This window comes from Rhamphochromis longiceps, linkage group LG3 (assembly GCF_057381845.1).
Source record: "Rhamphochromis longiceps isolate RC_006_pf linkage group LG3, R_longiceps_female_GT1.1, whole genome shotgun sequence".
Taxonomy (NCBI): domain Eukaryota; kingdom Metazoa; phylum Chordata; class Actinopteri; order Cichliformes; family Cichlidae; genus Rhamphochromis; species Rhamphochromis longiceps.
Window position 1 is genome coordinate 66363442 of NC_140559.1, and position 23852 is coordinate 66387293.

Below are 23852 nucleotides of genomic sequence, written 5' to 3' on the forward strand. Positions count from 1 at the left end.
GCTGCTTGCTGAGGCCATCTTCACCAAACCAGGCCCTGTGCTGCTTGCTGTGGCCATGTAAAACACACCAGGTCCTGTGCTGGTTCTTGAGGCCATCTTCAACAATCCAGGGCCTGTGCTGTTGGATAAATGCCAAACTGAGCCTTTGGGTTAGGGTATTATGCAAACATGCAGGTATGGTTATAGGATTGTCTTCGTAACTTCAGGTACTTGCCACCTAATCACTTGAATCCATAAATTGAGACATTGTGCTGGGGCCAGCAGCTTACGGCCATACCACCCTGAGCACGCCCGACCTCGTCTGATCTCGGAAGCTAAGCAGGGCTGGGCTTGGTTAGTACTTGGATGGGAGACTGCCTGGGAATACCTGGTGCTGTAAGCCTTTCATTTTCATGTCATTGAACCGCTTTTGATCCAGAGAAGGGGTGTATTAAAAGACCAAAAGCAGCTCCCCATTAATGAGGGCACATTAATGACATTGCTTTTGGCTCTTTTCCAATGTCTTGTGCTGCTAGCTGATGCCACCTACACCACACCAGGGCCTGAGTGACCGGCTGGGGCCACTTACACCACATCAGGGCCTGTGGCTCTGGCTGAGGCCACTTACACAACACCAGGGCCTGTGGCTGCTGGCTGAGGCCACTTACACCACACCAGGGCCTGTGGCTGCTGGCTGAGGCCACCTACACCACACCAGGGCATTAGTTGCTATTGAGGCCAATTACACCACACCAGGGTCTGTGGCTCTTGCTCAGGCAAGTTACATCACAACAGGGCCTGTGGCTGCTGCCTGAGGCCACATACACCACACCAGGGCCTTAGTTGCTATTGAGGCCAATTACACCACACCAGGGTCTGTGGCTCTTGCTCAGGCCACTTACACCACACCAGGGCCTGTGGCACTGGCTGAGGCCACTTACACCACACCAGGGCCTGTGGCTGCTGGCTGAGGCCACCTACACCACACCAGGGCCTGTGGCTGCTGGCTGAGGCGACTTACACCACACCAGGGCCCTTTTGCTGCTGGCTGAGGCCACTTACACCACACCAGTGCCTGTGGCTTCTGGCTGAGGCTACTTACACCACACCAGGGCCTGTGGCTGCTGGCTGAGGCCACTTACACCACACCAGGGCCTGTGGCTCTTGCTCAGGCCACTTACACCACACCAGGGCCTGTGGCTCTTGCTCAGGCCACTTACACCACACCAGGGCCTGTGGCTCTTGCTCAGGCCACTTACACCACACCAGGGCCTGTGGCTCTTGCTCAGGCCACTTACACCACACCAGGGCCTGTGGCTGCTGGCTGAGGCCACTTACACCACACCAGGGCCTGTGGCTGCTGGCTGAGGCCAATTACACCACACCAGGGTCTGTGGCTCTTGCTCAGGCCACTTACACCACACCAGGGCCTGTGGCACTGGCTGAGGCCACTTACACCACACCAGGGCCTGTGGCTCTGGCTGAGGCCACTTACACCACACCAGGGCCTGTGGCTGCTGGCTGAGGCCACTTACACCACACCAGGGCCTGTGGCTGCTGGCTGAGGCCACCTACACAACACCAGGGCATTAGTTGCTATTGAGGCCAATTACACCACACCAGGGTCTGTGGCTCTTGCTCAGGCCACTTACACCACACCAGGGCCTGTGGCTCTTGCTCAGGCCACTTACACCACACCAGGGCCTGTGGCACTGGCTGAGGCCACTTACACCACACCAGGGCCTGTGGCTGCTGGCTGAGGCCACTTACACCACACCAGGGCCTGTGGCTGCTGGCTGAGGCCACTTACACCACACCAGGGCCTGTGGCTGCTGGCTGAGGCCACCTACACCACACCAGGGCCCTTTTGCTGCTGGCTGAGGCCACTTACACCACACCAGTGCCTGTGGCTTCTGGCTGAGGCGACTTACACCACACCAGGGCCTGTGGCTGCTGGCTGAGGCCAATTACACCACACCAGGGTCTGTGGCTCTTGCTCAGGCCACTTACACCACACCAGGGCCTGTGGCACTGGCTGAGGCCACTTACACCACACCAGGGCCTGTGGCTGCTGGCTGAGGCCACTTACACCACACCAGGGCCTGTGGCTGCTGGCTGAGGCCACTTACACCACACCAGGGCCTGTGGCTGCTGGCTGAGGCCACCTACACCACACCAGGGCCTGTGGCTGCTGGCTGAGGCCACTTAGACCACACCAGGGCCCTTTTGCTGCTGGCCAAGGCCATCTTCACCACACCAGGGCCTGTGGCTCTTGCTCAGGCCACTTACACCACACCAGGGCCTGTGGCACTGACTGAGGCCACTTAGACCACACCAGGGCCTGTGGCTGCTGGCTGAGGCCACTTACACCAAACCAGGGCCTGTGGCTGCTTGCTGAGGCCATCTTCACCAAACCAGGCCCTGTGCTGCTTGCTGTGGCCATGTAAAACACACCAGGTCCTGTGCTGGTTCTTGAGGCCATCTTCAACAATCCAGGGCCTGTGCTGTTGGATAAATGCCAAACTGAGCCTTTGGGTTAGGGTATTATGCAAACATGCAGGTATGGTTATAGGATTGTCTTCGTAACTTCAGGTACTTGCCACCTAATCACTTGAATCCATAAATTGCGACATTGTGCTGGGGCCAGCAGCTTACGGCCATACCACCCTGAGCACGCCCGACCTCGTCTGATCTCGGAAGCTAAGCAGGGCTGGGCTTGGTTAGTACTTGGATGGGAGACTGCCTGGGAATACCTGGTGCTGTAAGCCCTTCATTTTCATGTCATTGAACCGCTTTTGATCCAGAGAAGGGGTGTATTAAAAGACCAAAAGCAGCTGCCCATTAATGAGGGCACATTAACGACACTGCTTTTGGCTCTTTTCCAATGTCTTGTGCTGCTAGCTGATGCAACCTACACCACACAAGGGCCTGAGTGACCGGCTGGGGCCACTTACACCACATCAGGGCCTGTGGCTCTGGCTGAGGCCACTTACACCACACCAGGGCCTGTGGCTGCTGGCTGAGGCCACTTACACCACACCAGGGCCTGTGGCTGCTGGCTGAGGCCACCTACACCACACCAGGGCATTAGTTGCTATTGAGGCCAATTACACCACACCAGGGTCTGTGGCTCTTGCTCAGGCAAGTTACATCACAACAGGGCCTGTGGCTGCTGCCTGAGGCCACATACACCACACCAGGGCATTAGTTGCTATTGAGGCCAATTACACCACACCAGGGTCTGTGGCTCTTGCTCAGGCCACTTACACCACACCAGGGCCTGTGGCTCTTGCTCAGGCCACTTACACCACACCAGGGCCTCTGGCTCTTGCTCAGGCCACTTACACCACACCAGGGCCTGTGGCACTGGCTGAGGCCACTTACACCACACCAGGGCCTGTGGCTGCTGGCTGAGGCCACTTACACCACACCAGGGCCTGTGGCTGCTGGCTGAGGCCACCTACACCACACCAGGGCCTGTGGCTGCTGGCTGAGGCGACTTAAACCACACCAGGGCCCTTTTGCTGCTGGCTGAGGCCACTTACACCACACCAGTGCCTGTGGCTTCTGGCTGAGGCGACTTACACCACACCAGGGCCTGTGGCTGCTGGCTGAGGCCAATTACACCACACCAGGGTCTGTGGCTCTTGCTCAGGCCACTTACACCACACCAGGGCCTGTGGCACTGGCTGAGGCCACTTACACCACACCAGGGCCTGTGGCTGCTGGCTGAGGCCACTTACACCACACCAGGGCCTGTGGCTGCTGGCTGAGGCCACCTACACAACACCAGGGCCTGTGGCTGCTGGCTGAGGCCACTTACACCACACCAGGGCCCTTTTGCTGCTGGCTGAGGCCACTTACACCACACCAGTGCCTGTGGCTTCTGGCTGAGGCGACTTACACCACACCAGGGCCTGTGGCTGCTGGCTGAGGCCACTTACACCACACCAGTGCCTGTGGCTTCTGGCTGAGGCCACTTACACCACACCAGGGCCTGTGGCTGCTGGCTGAGGCCAATTACACCACACCAGGGTCTGTGGCTCTTGCTCAGGCCACTTACACCACACCAGGGCCTGTGGTACTGGCTGAGGCCACTTACACCACACCAGGGCCTGTGGCTGCTGGCTGAGGCCACTTACACCACACCAGTGGCTGTGGATTCTGGCTGAGGCGACTTACACCACACCAGGGCCTGTGGCTGCTGGCTGAGGCCACTTACACCACACCAGGGCCTGTGGCTCTTGCTCAGGCCACTCACATCACACCAGGCCCTGCGCTTCTGGCCGAGGCCATCTTCACCAAACCAGGCCCTGTGGTTCTTGCTCAGGCCACTTACACCACACCAGGGCCTTATTTGCTATTGAGGCCACTTACACCACACCAGGGCCTGTGGCTCTGGCTTAGGCCACTTACACCACACCAGGGCCTGTGGCACTTGCTCAGGCCACTTACACCACACCAGGGCCTGTGGCTGCTGGCTGAGGCCACTTACACCACACCAGGGCCTGTGGCTCTTGCTCAGGCCACTTACACCACACCAGGGCCTGTGGCACTGGCTGAGGCCACTTAGACCACACCAGGGCCTGTGGCTGCTGGCTGAGGCCACTTACACCACACCAGGGCCTGTGGCTGCTGGCTGAGGCCACTTACACCAAACCAGGGCCTGTGGCTGCTTGCTGAGGCCATCTTCACCAAACCAGGCCCTGTGCTGCTTGCTGTGGCCATGTAAAACACACCAGGTCCTGTGCTGGTTCTTGAGGCCATCTTCAACAATCCAGGGCCTGTGCTGTTGGATAAATGCCAAACTGAGCCTTTGGGTTAGGGTATTATGCAAACATGCAGGTATGGTTATAGGATTGTCTTCGTAACTTCAGGTACTTGCCACCTAATCACTTGAATCCATAAATTGAGACATTGTGCTGGGGCCAGCAGCTTACGGCCATACCACCCTGAGCACGCCCGACCTCGTCTGATCTCGGAAGCTAAGCAGGGCTGGGCTTGGTTAGTACTTGGATGGGAGACTGCCTGGGAATACCTGGTGCTGTAAGCCTTTCATTTTCATGTCATTGAACCGCTTTTGATCCAGAGAAGGGGTGTATTAAAAGACCAAAAGCATCTGCCCATTAATGAGGGCACATTAACGACATTGCTTTTGGCTCTTTTCCAATGTCTTGTGCTGCTAGCTGATGCAACCTACACCACACAAGGGCCTGAGTGACCGGCTGGGGCCACTTACACCACATCAGGGCCTGTGGCTCTGGCTGAGGCCACTTACACCACACCAGGGCCTGTGGCTGCTGGCTGAGGCCACTTACACCACACCAGGGCCTGTGGCTGCTGGCTGAGGCCACCTACACCACACCAGGGCATTAGTTGCTATTGAGGCCAATTACACCACACCAGGGTCTGTGGCTCTTGCTCAGGCAAGTTACATCACAACAGGGCCTGTGGCTGCTGGCTGAAGCCACTTACACCACACCAGGGCCTTAGTTGCTATTGAGGCCACTTACACCACACCAGGGCCTGTGGCTGCTGGCTGAGGCCACCTACACCACACCAGGGCCTGTGGCTGCTGGCTGAGGCGACTTACACCACACCAGGGCCCTTTTGCTGCTGGCTGAGGCCACTTACACCACACCAGTGCCTGTGTCTTCTAGCTGAGGTGACTTACACCACACCAGGGCCTGTGGCTGCTGGCTGAGGCCAATTACACCACACCAGGGTCTGTGGCTCTTGCTCAGGCCACTTACACCACACCAGGGCCTGTGGCACTGGCTGAGGCCACTTACACCACACCAGGGCCTGTGGCTGCTGGCTGAGGCCACTTACACCACACCAGGGCCTGTGGCTGCTGGCTGAGGCCACTTACACCACACCAGGGCCTGTGGCTGCTGGCTGAGGCCACCTACACCACACCAGGGCCTGTGGCTGCTGGCTGAGGCCACTTACACCACACCAGGGCCCTTTTGCTGCTGGCTGAGGCCACTTACACCACACCAGTGCCTGTGGCTTCTGGCTGAGGCCACTTACACCACACCAGGCCCTGCGCTTCTGGCCGAGGCCATCTTCACCAAACCAGGCCCTGTGCTGCTTGCTGTGGCCATGTACAACACACCAGGCCCTGTGCTGGTTCCTGAGGCCATCTTCAACAATCCAGGGCCTGTGCTGTTGGATAAATGCCAAACTGAGCCTTTGGGTTAGGGTATTATGCAAACATGCAGGTATGGTTATAGGATTGTCTTCGTAACTTCAGGTACTTGCCACCTAATCACTTGAATCCATAAATTGAGACATTGTGCTGGAGCCAGCAGCTTACGGCCATACCACCCTGAGCACGCCCGACCTCGTCTGATCTCGGAAGCTAAGCAGGGCTGGGCTTGGTTAGTACTTGGATGGGAGACTGCCTGGGAATACCTGGTGCTGTAAGCCTTTCATTTTCATGTCATTGAACCGCTTTTGATCCAGAGAAGGGGTGTATTAAAAGACCAAAAGCAGCTGCCCATTAATGAGGGCACATTAACGACACTGCTTTTGGCTCTTTTCCAATGTCTTGTGCTGCTAGCTGATGCCACCTACACCACACCAGGGCCTGAGTGACCGGCTGGGGCCACTTACACCACATCAGGGCCTGTGGCTCTGGCTGAGGCCACTTACACCACACCAGGGCCTGTGGCTGCTGGCTGAGGCCAGTTACACCACAACAGAGCCTGTGGCTGCTGGCTGAAGCCACTTACACCACACCAGGGCCTTAGTTGCTATTGAGGCCACTTACACCACACCAGGGCCTGTGGCTGCTGGCTGAGGCCACCTACACCACACCAGGGCCTGTGGCTGCTGGCTGAGGCGACTTACACCACACCAGGGCCCTTTTGCTGCTGGCTGAGGCCACTTACACCACACCAGTGCCTGTGTCTTCTAGCTGAGGCGACTTACACCACACCAGGGCCTGTGGCTGCTGGCTGAGGCCAATTACACCACACCAGGGTCTGTGGCTCTTGCTCAGGCCACTTACACCACACCAGGGCCTGTGGCACTGGCTGAGGCCACTTACACCACACCAGGGCCTGTGGCTGCTGGCTGAGGCCACTTACACCACACCAGGGCCTGTGGCTGCTGGCTGAGGCCACTTACACCACACCAGGGCCTGTGGCTGCTGGCTGAGGCCACCTACACCACACCAGGGCCTGTGGCTGCTGGCTGAGGCCACTTACACCACACCAGGGCCCTTTTGCTGCTGGCTGAGGCCACTTACACCACACCAGTGCCTGTGGCTTCTGGCTGAGGCCACTTACACCACACCAGGCCCTGTGGCTGCTGGCTGAGGCCACTTACACCACACCAAGGCCTGTTGCTCTTGCTCAGGCCACTCACATCACACCAGGCCCTGCGCTTCTGGCCGAGGCCATCTTCACCAAACCAGGCCCTGTGCTGCTTGCTGTGGCCATGTACAACACACCAGGCCCTGTGCTGGTTCCTGAGGCCATCTTCAACAATCCAGGGCCTGTGCTGTTGGATAAATGCCAAACTGAGCCTTTGGGTTAGGGTATTATGCAAACATGCAGGTATGGTTATAGGATTGTCTTCGTAACTTCAGGTACTTGCCACCTAATCACTTGAATCCATAAATTGAGACATTGTGCTGGAGCCAGCAGCTTACGGCCATACCACCCTGAGCACGCCCGACCTCGTCTGATCTCGGAAGCTAAGCAGGGCTGGGCTTGGTTAGTACTTGGATGGGAGACTGCCTGGGAATACCTGGTGCTGTAAGCCTTTCATTTTCATGTCATTGAACCGCTTTTGATCCAGAGAAGGGGTGTATTAAAAGACCAAAAGCAGCTGCCCATTAATGAGGGCACATTAACGACACTGCTTTTGGCTCTTTTCCAATGTCTTGTGCTGCTAGCTGATGCAACCTACACCACACAAGGGCCTGAGTGACCGGCTGGGGCCACTTACACCACATCAGGGCCTGTGGCTCTGGCTGAGGCCACTTACACCACACCAGGGCCTGTGGCTGCTGGCTGAGGCCACTTACACCACACCAGGGCCTGTGGCTGCTGGCTGAGGCCACCTACACCACACCTGGGCATTAGTTGCTATTGAGGCCAATTACACCACACCAGGGTCTGTGGCTCTTGCTCAGGCCACTTACACCACACCAGGGCCTGTGGCTCTTGCTCAGGCCACTTACACCACACCAGGGCCTGTGGCACTGGCTGAGGCCACTTACACCACACCAGGGCCTGTGGCTGCTGGCTGAGGCCACCTACACCACACCGGGGCCTGTGGCTGCTGGCTGAGGCCACTTACACCACACCAGGGCCCTTTTGCTGCTGGCTGAGGCCACTTACACCACACCAGGGCCTGTGGCTGCTGGCTGAGGCCACTTACACCACACCAGGGCCTGTGGCTGCTGGCTGAGGCCACTTACACCACACCAGGGCCTGTGGCTGCTGGCTGAGGCCACCTACACCACACCAGGGCCTGTGGCTGCTGGCTGAGGCCACTTACACCACACCAGGGCCCTTTTGCTGCTGGCTGAGGCCACTTACACCACACCAGTGCCTGTGGCTTCTGGCTGAGGCCACTTACACCACACCAGGGCCTGTGGCTGCTGGCTGAGGCCACTTACACCACACCAAGGCCTGTTGCTCTTGCTCAGGCCACTCACATCACACCAGGCCCTGCGCTTCTGGCCGAGGCCATCTTCACCAAACCAGGCCCTGTGCTGCTTGCTGTGGCCATGTACAACACACCAGGCCCTGTGCTGGTTCCTGAGGCCATCTTCAACAATCCAGGGCCTGTGCTGTTGGATAAATGCCAAACTGAGCCTTTGGGTTAGGGTATTATGCAAACATGCAGGTATGGTTATAGGATTGTCTTCGTAACTTCAGGTACTTGCCACCTAATCACTTGAATCCATAAATTGAGACATTGTGCTGGAGCCAGCAGCTTACGGCCATACCACCCTGAGCACTCCCGACCTCGTCTGATCTCGGAAGCTAAGCAGGGCTGGGCTTGGTTAGTACTTGGATGGGAGACTGCCTGGGAATACCTGGTGCTGTAAGCCTTTCATTTTCATGTCATTGAACCGCTTTTGATCCAGAGAAGGGGTGTATTAAAAGACCAAAAGCATCTGCCCATTAATGAGGGCACATTAACGACATTGCTTTTGGCTCTTTTCCAATGTCTTGTGCTGCTAGCTGATGCAACCTACACCACACAAGGGCCTGAGTGACCGGCTGGGGCCACTTACACCACATCAGGGCCTGTGGCTCTGGCTGAGGCCACTTACACCACACCAGGGCCTGTGGCTGCTGGCTGAGGCCACTTACACCACACCAGGGCCTGTGGCTGCTGGCTGAGGCCACCTACACCACACCAGGGCATTAGTTGCTATTGAGGCCAATTACACCACACCAGGGTCTGTGGCTCTTGCTCAGGCAAGTTACATCACAACAGGGCCTGTGGCTGCTGCCTGAGGCCACATACACCACACCAGGGCCTTAGTTGCTATTGAGGCCAATTACACCACACCAGGGTCTGTGGCTCTTGCTCAGGCCACTTACACCACACCAGGGCCTGTGGCACTGGCTGAGGCCACTTACACCACACCAGGGCCTGTGGCTGCTGGCTGAGGCCACCTACACCACACCAGGGCCTGTGGCTGCTGGCTGAGGCCACTTACACCACACCAGGGCCCTTTTGCTGCTGGCTGAGGCCACTTACACCACACCAGTGCCTGTGGCTTCTGGCTGAGGCTCCTTACACCACACCAGGGCCTGTGGCTGCTGGCTGAGGCCACTTACACCACACCAGGGCCTGTGGCTCTTGCTCAGGCCACTTACACCACACCAGGGCCTGTGGCTCTTGCTCAGGCCACTTACACCACACCAGGGCCTGTGGCTCTTGCTCAGGCCAATTACACCACACCAGGGCCTGTGGCTGCTGGCTGAGGCCACTTACACCACACCAGGGCCTGTGGCTGCTGGCTGAGGCCAATTACACCACACCAGGGTCTGTGGCTCTTGCTCAGGCCACTTACACCACACCAGGGCCTGTGGCACTGGCTGAGGCCACTTACACCACACCAGGGCCTGTGGCTCTGGCTGAGGCCACTTACACCACACCAGGGCCTGTGGCTGCTGGCTGAGGCCACTTACACCACACCAGGGCCTGTGGCTGCTGGCTGAGGCCACCTACACAACACCAGGGCATTAGTTGCTATTGAGGCCAATTACACCACACCAGGGTCTGTGGCTCTTGCTCAGGCCACTTACACCACACCAGGGCCTGTGGCTCTTGCTCAGGCCACTTACACCACACCAGGGCCTGTGGCACTGGCTGAGGCCACTTACACCACACCAGGGCCTGTGGCTGCTGGCTGAGGCCACTTACACCACACCAGGGCCTGTGGCTCCTGGCTGAGGCCACTTACACCACACCAGGGCCTGTGGCTGCTGGCTGAGGCCACTTACACCACACCAGGGCCTGTGGCTGCTGGCTGAGGCCACCTACACCACACCAGGGCCTGTGGCTGCTGGCTGAGGCGACTTACACCACACCAGGGCCCTTTTGCTGCTGGCTGAGGCCACTTACACCACACCAGTGCCTGTGGCTTCTGGCTGAGGCCACCTACACCACACCAGGGCCCTTTTGCTGCTGGCTGAGGCCACTTACACCACACCAGTGCCTGTGGCTTCTGGCTGAGGCGACTTACACCACACCAGGGCCTGTGGCTGCTGGCTGAGGCCAATTACACCACACCAGGGTCTGTGGCTCTTGCTCAGGCCACTTACACCACACCAGGGCCTGTGGCACTGGCTGAGGCCACTTACACCACACCAGGGCCTGTGGCTGCTGGCTGAGGCCACTTACACCACACCAGGGCCTGTGGCTGCTGGCTGAGGCCACTTACACCACACCAGGGCCTGTGGCTGCTGGCTGAGGCCACCTACACCACACCAGGGCCTGTGGCTGCTGGCTGAGGCCACTTAGACCACACCAGGGCCCTTTTGCTGCTGGCCAAGGCCATCTTCACCAAACCAGGCCCTGTGGTTCTTGCTCAGGCCACTTACACCACACCAGGGCCTTATTTGGTATTGAGGCCACTTACACCACACCAGGGCCTGTGGCTCTGGCTTAGGCCACTTACACCACACCAGGGCCTGTGGCACTTGCTCAGGCCACTTACACCACACCAGGGCCTGTGGCTGCTGGCTGAGGCCACTTACACCACACCAGGGCCTGTGGCTCTTGCTCAGGCCACTTACACCACACCAGGGCCTGTGGCACTGACTGAGGCCACTTAGACCACACCAGGGCCTGTGGCTGCTGGCTGAGGCCACTTACACCAAACCAGGGCCTGTGGCTGCTGGCTGAGGCCACCTACACCACACCAGGGCCTTAGTTGCTATTGAGGCCAATTACACCACATCAGGGTCTGTGGCTCTTGCTCAGGCCACTTACACCACACCAGGGCCTGTGCTTCTGGCCGAGGCCATCTTCACCAAACCAGGCCCTGTGCTGCTTGCTGTGGCCATGTACAACACACCAGGCCCTGTGCTGGTTCCTGAGGCCATCTTCAACAACCCAGGGCCTGTGCTGTTGGATAAATGCTAAACTGAGCCTTTGGGTTAGGGTATTATGCAAACATGCAGGTATGGTTATAGGATTGTCTTCGTAACTTCAGGTACTTGCCACCTAATCACTTGAATCCATAAATTGAGACATTGTGCTGGGGCCAGCAGCTTACGGCCATACCACCCTGAGCACGCCCGACCTCGTCTGATCTCGGAAGCTAAGCAGGGCTGGGCTTGGTTAGTACTTGGATGGGAGACTGCCTGGGACTACCTGGTGCTGTAAGCCTTTCATTTTCATGTCATTGAACCGCTTTTGATCCAGAGAAGGGGTGTATTAAAAGACCAAAAGCAGCTGCCCATTAATGAGGGCACATTAACGACATTGCTTTTGGCTCTTTTCCAATGTCTTGTGCTGCTAGCTGATGCAACCTACACCACACAAGGGCCTGAGTGACCGGCTGGGGCCACTTACACCACATCAGGGCCTGTGGCTCTGGCTGAGGCCACCTACACCACACCTGGGCATTAGTTGCTATTGAGGCCAATTACACCACACCAGGGTCTGTGGCTCTTGCTCAGGCCACTTACACCACACCAGGGCCTGTGGCTCTTGCTCAGGCCACTTACACCACACCAGGGCCTGTGGCACTGGCTGAGGCCACTTACACCACACCAGGGCCTGTGGCTGCTGGCTGAGGCCACCTACACCACACCGGGGCCTGTGGCTGCTGGCTGAGGCCACTTACACCACACCAGGGCCCTTTTGCTGCTGGCTGAGGCCACTTACACCACACCAGGGCCTGTGGCTGCTGGCTGAGGCCACTTACACCACACCAGGGCCTGTGGCTGCTGGCTGAGGCCACTTACACCACACCAGGGCCTGTGGCTGCTGGCTGAGGCCAATTACACCACACCAGGGTCTGTGGCTCTTGCTCAGGCCACTTACACCACACCAGGGCCTGTGGCACTGGCTGAGGCCACTTACACCACACCAGGGCCTGTGGCTGCTGGCTGAGGCCACTTACACCACACCAGTGGCTGTGGATTCTGGCTGAGGCGACTTACACCACACCAGGGCCTGTGGCTGCTGGCTGAGGCCACTTACACCACACCAGGGCCTGTGGCTCTTGCTCAGGCCACTCACATCACACCAGGCCCTGCGCTTCTGGCCGAGGCCATCTTCACCAAACCAGGCCCTGTGGTTCTTGCTCAGGCCACTTACACCACACCAGGGCCTTATTTGCTATTGAGGCCACTTACACCACACCAGGGCCTGTGGCTCTGGCTTAGGCCACTTACACCACACCAGGGCCTGTGGCACTTGCTCAGGCCACTTACACCACACCAGGGCCTGTGGCTGCTGGCTGAGGCCACTTACACCACACCAGGGCCTGTGGCTCTTGCTCAGGCCACTTACACCACACCAGGGCCTGTGGCACTGGCTGAGGCCACTTAGACCACACCAGGGCCTGTGGCTGCTGGCTGAGGCCACTTACACCACACCAGGGCCTGTGGCTGCTGGCTGAGGCCACTTACACCAAACCAGGGCCTGTGGCTGCTTGCTGAGGCCATCTTCACCAAACCAGGCCCTGTGCTGCTTGCTGTGGCCATGTAAAACACACCAGGTCCTGTGCTGGTTCTTGAGGCCATCTTCAACAATCCAGGGCCTGTGCTGTTGGATAAATGCCAAACTGAGCCTTTGGGTTAGGGTATTATGCAAACATGCAGGTATGGTTATAGGATTGTCTTCGTAACTTCAGGTACTTGCCACCTAATCACTTGAATCCATAAATTGAGACATTGTGCTGGGGCCAGCAGCTTACGGCCATACCACCCTGAGCACGCCCGACCTCGTCTGATCTCGGAAGCTAAGCAGGGCTGGGCTTGGTTAGTACTTGGATGGGAGACTGCCTGGGAATACCTGGTGCTGTAAGCCTTTCATTTTCATGTCATTGAACCGCTTTTGATCCAGAGAAGGGGTGTATTAAAAGACCAAAAGCATCTGCCCATTAATGAGGGCACATTAACGACATTGCTTTTGGCTCTTTTCCAATGTCTTGTGCTGCTAGCTGATGCAACCTACACCACACAAGGGCCTGAGTGACCGGCTGGGGCCACTTACACCACATCAGGGCCTGTGGCTCTGGCTGAGGCCACTTACACCACACCAGGGCCTGTGGCTGCTGGCTGAGGCCACTTACACCACACCAGGGCCTGTGGCTGCTGGCTGAGGCCACCTACACCACACCAGGGCATTAGTTGCTATTGAGGCCAATTACACCACACCAGGGTCTGTGGCTCTTGCTCAGGCAAGTTACATCACAACAGGGCCTGTGGCTGCTGCCTGAGGCCACATACACCACACCAGGGCCTTAGTTGCTATTGAGGCCAATTACACCACACCAGGGTCTGTGGCTCTTGCTCAGGCCACTTACACCACACCAGGGCCTGTGGCACTGGCTGAGGCCACTTACACCACACCAGGGCCTGTGGCTGCTGGCTGAGGCCACCTACACCACACCAGGGCCTGTGGCTGCTGGCTGAGGCGACTTACACCACACCAGGACCTGTGGCTGCTGGCTGAGGCCAATTACACCACACCAGGGTCTGTGGCTCTTGCTCAGGCCACTTACACCACACCAGGGCCTGTGGCACTGGCTGAGGCCACTTACACCACACCAGGGCCTGTGGCTGCTGGCTGAGGCCACTTACACCACACCAGGGCCTGTGGCTGCTGGCTGAGGCCACCTACACCACACCAGGGCCTGTGGCTGCTGGCTGAGGCCACTTACACCACACCAGGGCCCTTTTGCTGCTGGCTGAGGCCACTTACACCACACCAGTGCCTGTGGCTGCTGGCTGAGGCCACTTACACCACACCAGGGCCTGTGGCTGCTGGCTGAGGCCACCTACACCACACCAGGGCCTGTGGCTGCTGGCTGAGGCCACTTACACCACACCAGGGCCCTTTTGCTGCTGGCTGAGGCCACTTACACCACACCAGTGCCTGTGGCTTCTGGCTGAGGCGACTTACACCACACCAGGGCCTGTGGCTGCTGGCTGAGGCCACCTACACCACACCAAGGCCTGTTGCTCTTGCTCAGGCCACTCACATCACACCAGGCCCTGCGCTTCTGGCCGAGGCCATCTTCACCAAACCAGGCCCTGTGCTGCTTGCTGTGGCCATGTACAACACACCAGGCCCTGTGCTGGTTCCTGAGGCCATCTTCCACAATCCAGGGCCTGTGCTGTTGGATAAATGCCAAACTGAGCCTTTGGGTTAGGGTATTATGCAAACATGCAGGTATGGTTATAGGATTGTCTTCGTAACTTCAGGTACTTGCCACCTAATCACTTGAATCCATAAATTGAGACATTGTGCTGGAGCCAGCAGCTTACGGCCATACCACCCTGAGCACGCCCGACCTCGTCTGATCTCGGAAGCTAAGCAGGGCTGGGCTTGGTTAGTACTTGGATGGGAGACTGCCTGGGAATACCTGGTGCTGTAAGCCTTTCATTTTCATGTCATTGAACCGCTTTTGATCCAGAGAAGGGGTGTATTAAAAGACCAAAAGCAGCTGCCCATTAATGAGGGCACATTAACGACACTGCTTTTGGCTCTTTTCCAATGTCTTGTGCTGCTAGCTGATGCAACCTACACCACACAAGGGCCTGAGTGACCGGCTGGGGCCACTTACACCACATCAGGGCCTGTGGCTCTGGCTGAGGCCACTTACACCACACCAGGGCCTGTGGCTGCTGGCTGAGGCCACTTACACCACACCAGGGCCTGTGGCTGCTGGCTGAGGCCACCTACACCACACCTGGGCATTAGTTGCTATTGAGGCCAATTACACCACACCAGGGTCTGTGGCTCTTGCTCAGGCCACTTACACCACACCAGGGCCTGTGGCTCTTGCTCAGGCCACTTACACCACACCAGGGCCTGTGGCACTGGCTGAGGCCACTTACACCACACCAGGGCCTGTGGCTGCTGGCTGAGGCCACCTACACCACACCAGGGCCTGTGGCTGCTGGCTGAGGCCACTTACACCACACCAGGGCCCTTTTGCTGCTGGCTGAGGCCACTTACACCACACCAGGGCCTGTGGCTGCTGGCTGAGGCCACTTACACCACACCAGGGCCTGTGGCTGCTGGCTGAGGCCACTTACACCACACCAGGGCCTGTGGCTGCTGGCTGAGGCCACCTACACCACACCAGGGCCTGTGGCTGCTGGCTGAGGCCACTTACACCACACCAGGGCCCTTTTGCTGCTGGCTGAGGCCACTTACACCACACCAGTGCCTGTGGCTTCTGGCTGAGGCGACTTACACCACACCAGGGCCTGTGGCTGCTGGTTGAGGCCACTTACACCACACCAAGGCCTGTTGCTCTTGCTCAGGCCACTCACATCACACCAGGCCCTGCGCTTCTGGCCGAGGCCATCTTCACCAAACCAGGCCCTGTGCTGCTTGCTGTGGCCATGTACAACACACCAGGCCCTGTGCTGGTTCCTGAGGCCATCTTCAACAATCCAGGGCCTGTGCTGTTGGATAAATGCCAAACTGAGCCTTTGGGTTAGGGTATTATGCAAACATGCAGGTATGGTTATAGGATTGTCTTCGTAACTTCAGGTACTTGCCACCTAATCACTTGAATCCATAAATTGAGACATTGTGCTGGAGCCAGCAGCTTACGGCCATACCACCCTGAGCACGCCCGACCTCGTCTGATCTCGGAAGCTAAGCAGGGCTGGGCTTGGTTAGTACTTGGATGGGAGACTGCCTGGGAATACCTGGTGCTGTAAGCCTTTCATTTTCATGTCATTGAACCGCTTTTGATCCAGAGAAGGGGTGTATTGAAAGACCAAAAGCAGCTGCCCATTAATGAGGGCACATTAACGACACTGCTTTTGGCTCTTTTCCAATGTCTTGTGCTGCTAGCTGATGCAACCTACACCACACAAGGGCCTGAGTGACCGGCTGGGGCCACTTACACCACATCAGGGCCTGTGGCTCTGGCTGAGGCCACTTACACCACACCAGGGCCTGTGGCTGCTGGCTGAGGCCACTTACACCACACCAGGGCCTGTGGCTGCTGGCTGAGGCCACCTACACCACACCAGGGCATTAGTTGCTATTGAGGCCAATTACACCACACCAGGGTCTGTGGCTCTTGCTCAGGCCACTTACACCACACCAGGGCCTCTGGCTCTTGCTCAGGCCACTTACACCACACCAGGGCCTGTGGCACTGGCTGAGGCCACTTACACCACACCAGGGCCTGTGGCTGCTGGCTGAGGCCACTTACACCACACCAGGGCCTGTGGCTGCTGGCTGAGGCCACTTACACCACACCAGGGCCTGTGGCTGCTGGCTGAGGCCACCTACACCACACCAGGGCCTGTGGCTGCTGGCTGAGGCGACTTAAACCACACCAGGGCCCTTTTGCTGCTGGCTGAGGCCACTTACACCACACCAGTGCCTGTGGCTTCTGGCTGAGGCGACTTACACCACACCAGGGCCTGTGGCTGCTGGCTGAGGCCAATTACACCACACCAGGGTCTGTGGCTCTTGCTCAGGCCACTTACACCACACCAGGGCCTGTGGCTGCTGGCTGAGGCCACTTACACCACACCAGGGCCTGTGGCTGCTGGCTGAGGCCACCTACACCACACCAGGGCCTGTGGCTGCTGGCTGAGGCCACTTACACCACACCAGGGCCCTTTTGCTGCTGGCTGAGGCCACTTACACCACACCAGTGCCTGTGGCTTCTGGCTGAGGCGACTTACACCACACCAGGGCCTGTGGCTGCTGGCTGAGGCCACTTACACCACACCAGTGCCTGTGGCTTCTGGCTGAGGCCACTTACACCACACCAGGGCCTGTGGCTGCTGGCTGAGGCCAATTACACCACACCAGGGTCTGTGGCTCTTGCTCAGGCCACTTACACCACACCAGGGCCTGTGGCACTGGCTGAGGCCACTTACACCACACCAGGGCCTGTGGCTGCTGGCTGAGGCCACTTACACCACACCAGTGGCTGTGGATTCTGGCTGAGGCGACTTACACCACACCAGGGCCTGTGGCTGCTGGCTGAGGCCACTTACACCACACCAGGGCCTGTGGCTCTTGCTCAGGCCACTCACATCACACCAGGCCCTGCGCTTCTGGCCGAGGCCATCTTCACCAAACCAGGCCCTGTGGTTCTTGCTCAGGCCACTTACACCACACCAGGGCCTTATTTGCTATTGAGGCCACTTACACCACACCAGGGCCTGTGGCTCTGGCTTAGGCCACTTACACCACACCAGGGCCTGTGGCACTTGCTCAGGCCACTTACACCACACCAGGGCCTGTGGCTGCTGGCTGAGGCCACTTACACCACACCAGGGCCTGTGGCTCTTGCTCAGGCCACTTACACCACACCAGGGCCTGTGGCACTGGCTGAGGCCACTTAGACCACACCAGGGCCTGTGGCTGCTGGCTGAGGCCACTTACACCAAACCAGGGCCTGTGGCTGCTTGCTGAGGCCATCTTCACCAAACCAGGCCCTGTGCTGCTTGCTGTGGCCATGTAAAACACACCAGGTCCTGTGCTGGTTCTTGAGGCCATCTTCAACAATCCAGGGCCTGTGCTGTTGGATAAATGCCAAACTGAGCCTTTGGGTTAGGGTATTATGCAAACATGCAGGTATGGTTATAGGATTGTCTTCGTAACTTCAGGTACTTGCCACCTAATCACTTGAATCCATAAATTGAGACATTGTGCTGGGGCCAGCAGCTTACGGCCATACCACCCTGAGCACGCCCGACCTCGTCTGATCTCGGAAGCTAAGCAGGGCTGGGCTTGGTTAGTACTTGGATGGGAGACTGCCTGGGAATACCTGGTGCTGTAAGCCTTTCATTTTCATGTCATTGAACCGCTTTTGATCCAGAGAAGGGGTGTATTAAAAGACCAAAAGCAGCTCCCCATTAATGAGGGCACATTAACGACATTGCTTTTGGCTCTTTTCCAATGTCTTGTGCTGCTAGCTGATGCCACCTACACCACACCAGGGCCTGAGTGACCGGCTGGGGCCACTTACACCACATCAGGGCCTGTGGCTCTGGCTGAGGCCACTTACACCACACCAGGGCCTGTGGCTGCTGGCTGAGGCCACTTACACCACACCAGGGCCTGTGGCTGCTGGCTGAGGCCACCTACACCACACCAGGGCATTAGTTGCTATTGAGGCCAATTACACCACACCAGGGTCTGTGGCTCTTGCTCAGGCAAGTTACATCACAACAGGGCCTGTGGCTGCTGCCTGAGGCCACATACACCACACCAGGGCCTTAGTTGCTATTGAGGCCAATTACACCACACCAGGGTCTGTGGCTCTTGCTCAGGCCACTTACACCACACCAGGGCCTGTGGCACTGGCTGAGGCCACTTACACCACACCAGGGCCTGTGGCTGCTGGCTGAGGCCACCTACACCACACCAGGGCCTGTGGCTGCTGGCTGAGGCGACTTACACCACACCAGGGCCCTTTTGCTGCTGGCTGAGGCCACTTACACCACACCAGTGCCTGTGGCTTCTGGCTGAGGCTACTTACACCACACCAGGGCCTGTGGCTGCTGGCTGAGGCCACTTACACCACACCAGGGCCTGTGGCTCTTGCTCAGGCCACTTACACCACACCAGGGCCTGTGGCTCTTGCTCAGGCCACTTACACCACACCAGGGCCTGTGGCTCTTGCTCAGGCCACTTACACCACACCAGGGCCTGTGGCTCTTGCTCAGGCCACTTACACCACACCAGGGCCTGTGGCTGCTGGCTGAGGCCACTTACACCACACCAGGGCCTGTGGCTGCTGGCTGAGGCCAATTACACCACACCAGGGTCTGTGGCTCTTGCTCAGGCCACTTACACCACACCAGGGCCTGTGGCACTGGCTGAGGCCACTTACACCACACCAGGGCCTGTGGCTCTGGCTGAGGCCACTTACACCACACCAGGGCCTGTGGCTGCTGGCTGAGGCCACTTACACCACACCAGGGCCTGTGGCTGCTGGCTGAGGCCACCTACACAACACCAGGGCATTAGTTGCTATTGAGGCCAATTACACCACACCAGGGTCTGTGGCTCTTGCTCAGGCCACTTACACCACACCAGGGCCTGTGGCTCTTGCTCAGGCCACTTACACCACACCAGGGCCTGTGGCACTGGCTGAGGCCACTTACACCACACCAGGGCCTGTGGCTGCTGGCTGAGGCCACTTACACCACACCAGGGCCTGTGGCTGCTGGCTGAGGCCACCTACACCACACCAGGGCCCTTTTGCTGCTGGCTGAGGCCACTTACACCACACCAGTGCCTGTGGCTTCTGGCTGAGGCGACTTACACCACACCAGGGCCTGTGGCTGCTGGCTGAGGCCAATTACACCACACCAGGGTCTGTGGCTCTTGCTCAGGCCACTTACACCACACCAGGGCCTGTGGCACTGGCTGAGGCCACTTACACCACACCAGGGCCTGTGGCTGCTGGCTGAGGCCACTTACACCACACCAGGGCCTGTGGCTGCTGGCTGAGGCCACTTACACCACACCAGGGCCTGTGGCTGCTGGCTGAGGCCACCTACACCACACCAGGGCCTGTGGCTGCTGGCTGAGGCCACTTAGACCACACCAGGGCCCTTTTGCTGCTGGCCAAGGCCATCTTCACCACACCAGGGCCTGTGGCTCTTGCTCAGGCCACTTACACCACACCAGGGCCTGTGGCACTGACTGAGGCCACTTAGACCACACCAGGGCCTGTGGCTGCTGGCTGAGGCCACTTACACCAAACCAGGGCCTGTGGCTGCTTGCTGAGGCCATCTTCACCAAACCAGGCCCTGTGCTGCTTGCTGTGGCCATGTAAAACACACCAGGTCCTGTGCTGGTTCTTGAGGCCATCTTCAACAATCCAGGGCCTGTGCTGTTGGATAAATGCCAAACTGAGCCTTTGGGTTAGGGTATTATGCAAACATGCAGGTATGGTTATAGGATTGTCTTCGTAACTTCAGGTACTTGCCACCTAATCACTTGAATCCATAAATTGCGACATTGTGCTGGGGCCAGCAGCTTACGGCCATACCACCCTGAGCACGCCCGACCTCGTCTGATCTCGGAAGCTAAGCAGGGCTGGGCTTGGTTAGTACTTGGATGGGAGACTGCCTGGGAATACCTGGTGCTGTAAGCCCTTCATTTTCATGTCATTGAACCGCTTTTGATCCAGAGAAGGGGTGTATTAAAAGACCAAAAGCAGCTGCCCATTAATGAGGGCACATTAACGACACTGCTTTTGGCTCTTTTCCAATGTCTTGTGCTGCTAGCTGATGCAACCTACACCACACAAGGGCCTGAGTGACCGGCTGGGGCCACTTACACCACATCAGGGCCTGTGGCTCTGGCTGAGGCCACTTACACCACACCAGGGCCTGTGGCTGCTGGCTGAGGCCACTTACACCACACCAGGGCCTGTGGCTGCTGGCTGAGGCCACCTACACCACACCAGGGCATTAGTTGCTATTGAGGCCAATTACACCACACCAGGGTCTGTGGCTCTTGCTCAGGCAAGTTACATCACAACAGGGCCTGTGGCTGCTGCCTGAGGCCACATACACCACACCAGGGCATTAGTTGCTATTGAGGCCAATTACACCACACCAGGGTCTGTGGCTCTTGCTCAGGCCACTTACACCACACCAGGGCCTGTGGCTCTTGCTCAGGCCACTTACACCACACCAGGGCCTGTGGCTGCTGGCTGAGGCCACTTACACCACACCAGGGCCTGTGGCTGCTGGCTGAGGCCACTTACACCACACCAGGGCGTGTGGCTGCTGGCTGAGGCCACCTACACCACACCAGGGCCTGTGGCTGCTGGCTGAGGCGACTTACACCACACCAGGGCCCTTTTGCTGCTGGCTGAGGCCACTTACACCACACCAGTGCCTGTGTCTTCTAGCTGAGGCGACTTACACCACACCAGGGCCTGTGGCTGCTGGCTGAGGCCAATTACACCACACCAGGGTCTGTGGCTCTTGCTCAGGCCACTTACACCACACCAGGGCCTGTGGCACTGGCTGAGGCCACTTACACCACACCAGGGCCTGTGGCTGCTGGCTGAGGCCACTTACACCACACCAGGGCCTGTGGCTGCTGGCTGAGGCCACTTACACCACACCAGGGCCTGTGGCTGCTGGCTGAGGCCACCTACACCACACCAGGGCCTGTGGCTGCTGGCTGAGGCCACTTACACCACACCAGGGCCCTTTTGCTGCTGGCTGAGGCCACTTACACCACACCAGTGCCTGTGTCTTCTAGCTGAGGCGACTTACACCACACCAGGGCCTGTGGCTGCTGGCTGAGGCCAATTACACCACACCAGGGTCTGTGGCTCTTGCTCAGGCCACTTACACCACACCAGGGCCTGTGGCACTGGCTGAGGCCACTTACACCACACCAGGGCCTGTGGCTGCTGGCTGAGGCCACTTACACCACACCAGGGCCTGTGGCTGCTGGCTGAGGCCACTTACACCACACCAGGGCCTGTGGCTGCTGGCTGAGGCCACCTACACCACACCAGGGCCTGTGGCTGCTGGCTGAGGCCACTTACACCACACCAGGGCCCTTTTGCTGCTGGCTGAGGCCACTTACACCACACCAGTGCCTGTGGCTTCTGGCTGAGGCGACTTACACCACACCAGGGCCTGTGGCTGCTGGCTGAGGCCACTTACACCACACCAAGGCCTGTTGCTCTTGCTCAGGCCACTCACATCACACCAGGCCCTGCGCTTCTGGCCGAGGCCATCTTCACCAAACCAGGCCCTGTGCTGCTTGCTGTGGCCATGTACAACACACCAGGCCCTGTGCTGGTTCCTGAGGCCATCTTCAACAATCCAGGGCCTGTGCTGTTGGATAAATGCCAAACTGAGCCTTTGGGTTAGGGTATTATGCAAACATGCAGGTATGGTTATAGGATTGTCTTCGTAACTTCAGGTACTTGCCACCTAATCACTTGAATCCATAAATTGAGACATTGTGCTGGAGCCAGCAGCTTACGGCCATACCACCCTGAGCACGCCCGACCTCGTCTGATCTCGGAAGCTAAGCAGGGCTGGGCTTGGTTAGTACTTGGATGGGAGACTGCCTGGGAATACCTGGTCCTGTAAGCCTTTCATTTTCATGTCATTGAACCGCTTTTGATCCAGAGAAGGGGTGTATTAAAAGACCAAAAGCAGCTGCCCATTAATGAGGGCACATTAACGACACTGCTTTTGGCTCTTTTCCAATGTCTTGTGCTGCTAGCTGATGCAACCTACACCACACAAGGGCCTGAGTGACCGGCTGGGGCCACTTACACCACATCAGGGCCTGTGGCTCTGGCTGAGGCCACTTACACCACACCAGGGCCTGTGGCTGCTGGCTGAGGCCACTTACACCACACCAGGGCCTGTGGCTGCTGGCTGAGGCCACCTACACCACACCAGGGCATTAGTTGCTATTGAGGCCAATTACACCACACCAGGGTCTGTGGCACTGGCTGAGGCCAATTACACCACACCAGGGTCTGTGGCTCTTGCTCAGGCCACTTACACCACACCAGGGCCTGTGGCACTGGCTGAGGCCACTTACACCACACCAGGGCCTGTGGCTGCTGGCTGAGGCCACTTACACCACACCAGTGGCTGTGGATTCTGGCTGAGGCGACTTACACCACACCAGGGCCTGTGGCTGCTGGCTGAGGCCACTTACACCACACCAGGGCCTGTGGCTCTTGCTCAGGCCACTCACATCACACCAGGCCCTGCGCTTCTGGCCGAGGCCATCTTCACCAAACCAGGCCCTGTGGTTCTTGCTCAGGCCACTTACACCACACCAGGGCCTGTGGCACTGGCTGAGGCCACTTACACCACACCAGGGCCTGTGGCTGCTGGCTGAGGCCACTTACACCACACCAGTGGCTGTGGATTCTGGCTGAGGCGACTTACACCACACCAGGGCCTGTGGCTGCTGGCTGAGGCCACTTACACCACACCAGGGCCTGTGGCTGCTGGCTGAGGCCACTTACACCACACCAGTGGCTGTGGATTCTGGCTGAGGCGACTTACACCACACCAGGGCCTGTGGCTGCTGGCTGAGGCCACTTACACCACACCAGGGCCTGTGGCTCTTGCTCAGGCCACTCACATCACACCAGGCCCTGCGCTTCTGGCCGAGGCCATCTTCACCAAACCAGGCCCTGTGGTTCTTGCTCAGGC

General features: G+C 58.4%; 11 non-coding genes and 2 pseudogenes across 11 annotated transcripts; all 13 read left to right on the forward strand.

Moving 5' to 3' along the window:
- The first annotated feature begins 263 nt into the window (after positions 1-263).
- LOC146676223 (5S ribosomal RNA) lies at positions 264-382 on the forward strand. Its single transcript, XR_014911160.1, has one exon. It is a non-coding gene; the product is annotated as a 5S ribosomal RNA (ribosomal RNA).
- Positions 383-2628: 2246 nt separating this feature from the next.
- On the forward strand, positions 2629-2747 carry LOC146676224 (5S ribosomal RNA). Its single transcript, XR_014911161.1, has one exon. It is a non-coding gene; the product is annotated as a 5S ribosomal RNA (ribosomal RNA).
- A 2166-nt stretch (positions 2748-4913) lies between these two features.
- On the forward strand, positions 4914-5032 carry LOC146676225 (5S ribosomal RNA). The gene has a single exon (XR_014911162.1). It is a non-coding gene; the product is annotated as a 5S ribosomal RNA (ribosomal RNA).
- Positions 5033-6292: 1260 nt separating this feature from the next.
- LOC146676226 (5S ribosomal RNA) lies at positions 6293-6411 on the forward strand. Its single transcript, XR_014911164.1, has one exon. It is a non-coding gene; the product is annotated as a 5S ribosomal RNA (ribosomal RNA).
- A 1222-nt stretch (positions 6412-7633) lies between these two features.
- Positions 7634-7752, forward strand: LOC146676227 (5S ribosomal RNA). The gene has a single exon (XR_014911165.1). It is a non-coding gene; the product is annotated as a 5S ribosomal RNA (ribosomal RNA).
- A 1181-nt stretch (positions 7753-8933) lies between these two features.
- On the forward strand, positions 8934-9052 carry LOC146676228 (5S ribosomal RNA). Its single transcript, XR_014910698.1, has one exon. It is a non-coding gene; the product is annotated as a 5S ribosomal RNA (ribosomal RNA).
- A 2679-nt stretch (positions 9053-11731) lies between these two features.
- On the forward strand, positions 11732-11850 carry LOC146676229 (5S ribosomal RNA; annotated as a pseudogene).
- Positions 11851-13381: 1531 nt separating this feature from the next.
- On the forward strand, positions 13382-13500 carry LOC146676230 (5S ribosomal RNA). The gene has a single exon (XR_014911166.1). It is a non-coding gene; the product is annotated as a 5S ribosomal RNA (ribosomal RNA).
- Positions 13501-14957: 1457 nt separating this feature from the next.
- Positions 14958-15076, forward strand: LOC146676231 (5S ribosomal RNA). The gene has a single exon (XR_014911167.1). It is a non-coding gene; the product is annotated as a 5S ribosomal RNA (ribosomal RNA).
- A 1181-nt stretch (positions 15077-16257) lies between these two features.
- LOC146676232 (5S ribosomal RNA) lies at positions 16258-16376 on the forward strand. Its single transcript, XR_014911168.1, has one exon. It is a non-coding gene; the product is annotated as a 5S ribosomal RNA (ribosomal RNA).
- A 1971-nt stretch (positions 16377-18347) lies between these two features.
- Positions 18348-18466, forward strand: LOC146676233 (5S ribosomal RNA). The gene has a single exon (XR_014911169.1). It is a non-coding gene; the product is annotated as a 5S ribosomal RNA (ribosomal RNA).
- Positions 18467-20672: 2206 nt separating this feature from the next.
- LOC146676234 (5S ribosomal RNA) lies at positions 20673-20791 on the forward strand. The gene has a single exon (XR_014911170.1). It is a non-coding gene; the product is annotated as a 5S ribosomal RNA (ribosomal RNA).
- A 1856-nt stretch (positions 20792-22647) lies between these two features.
- Positions 22648-22766, forward strand: LOC146676235 (5S ribosomal RNA; annotated as a pseudogene).
- The last annotated feature ends 1086 nt before the right edge of the window (positions 22767-23852 follow it).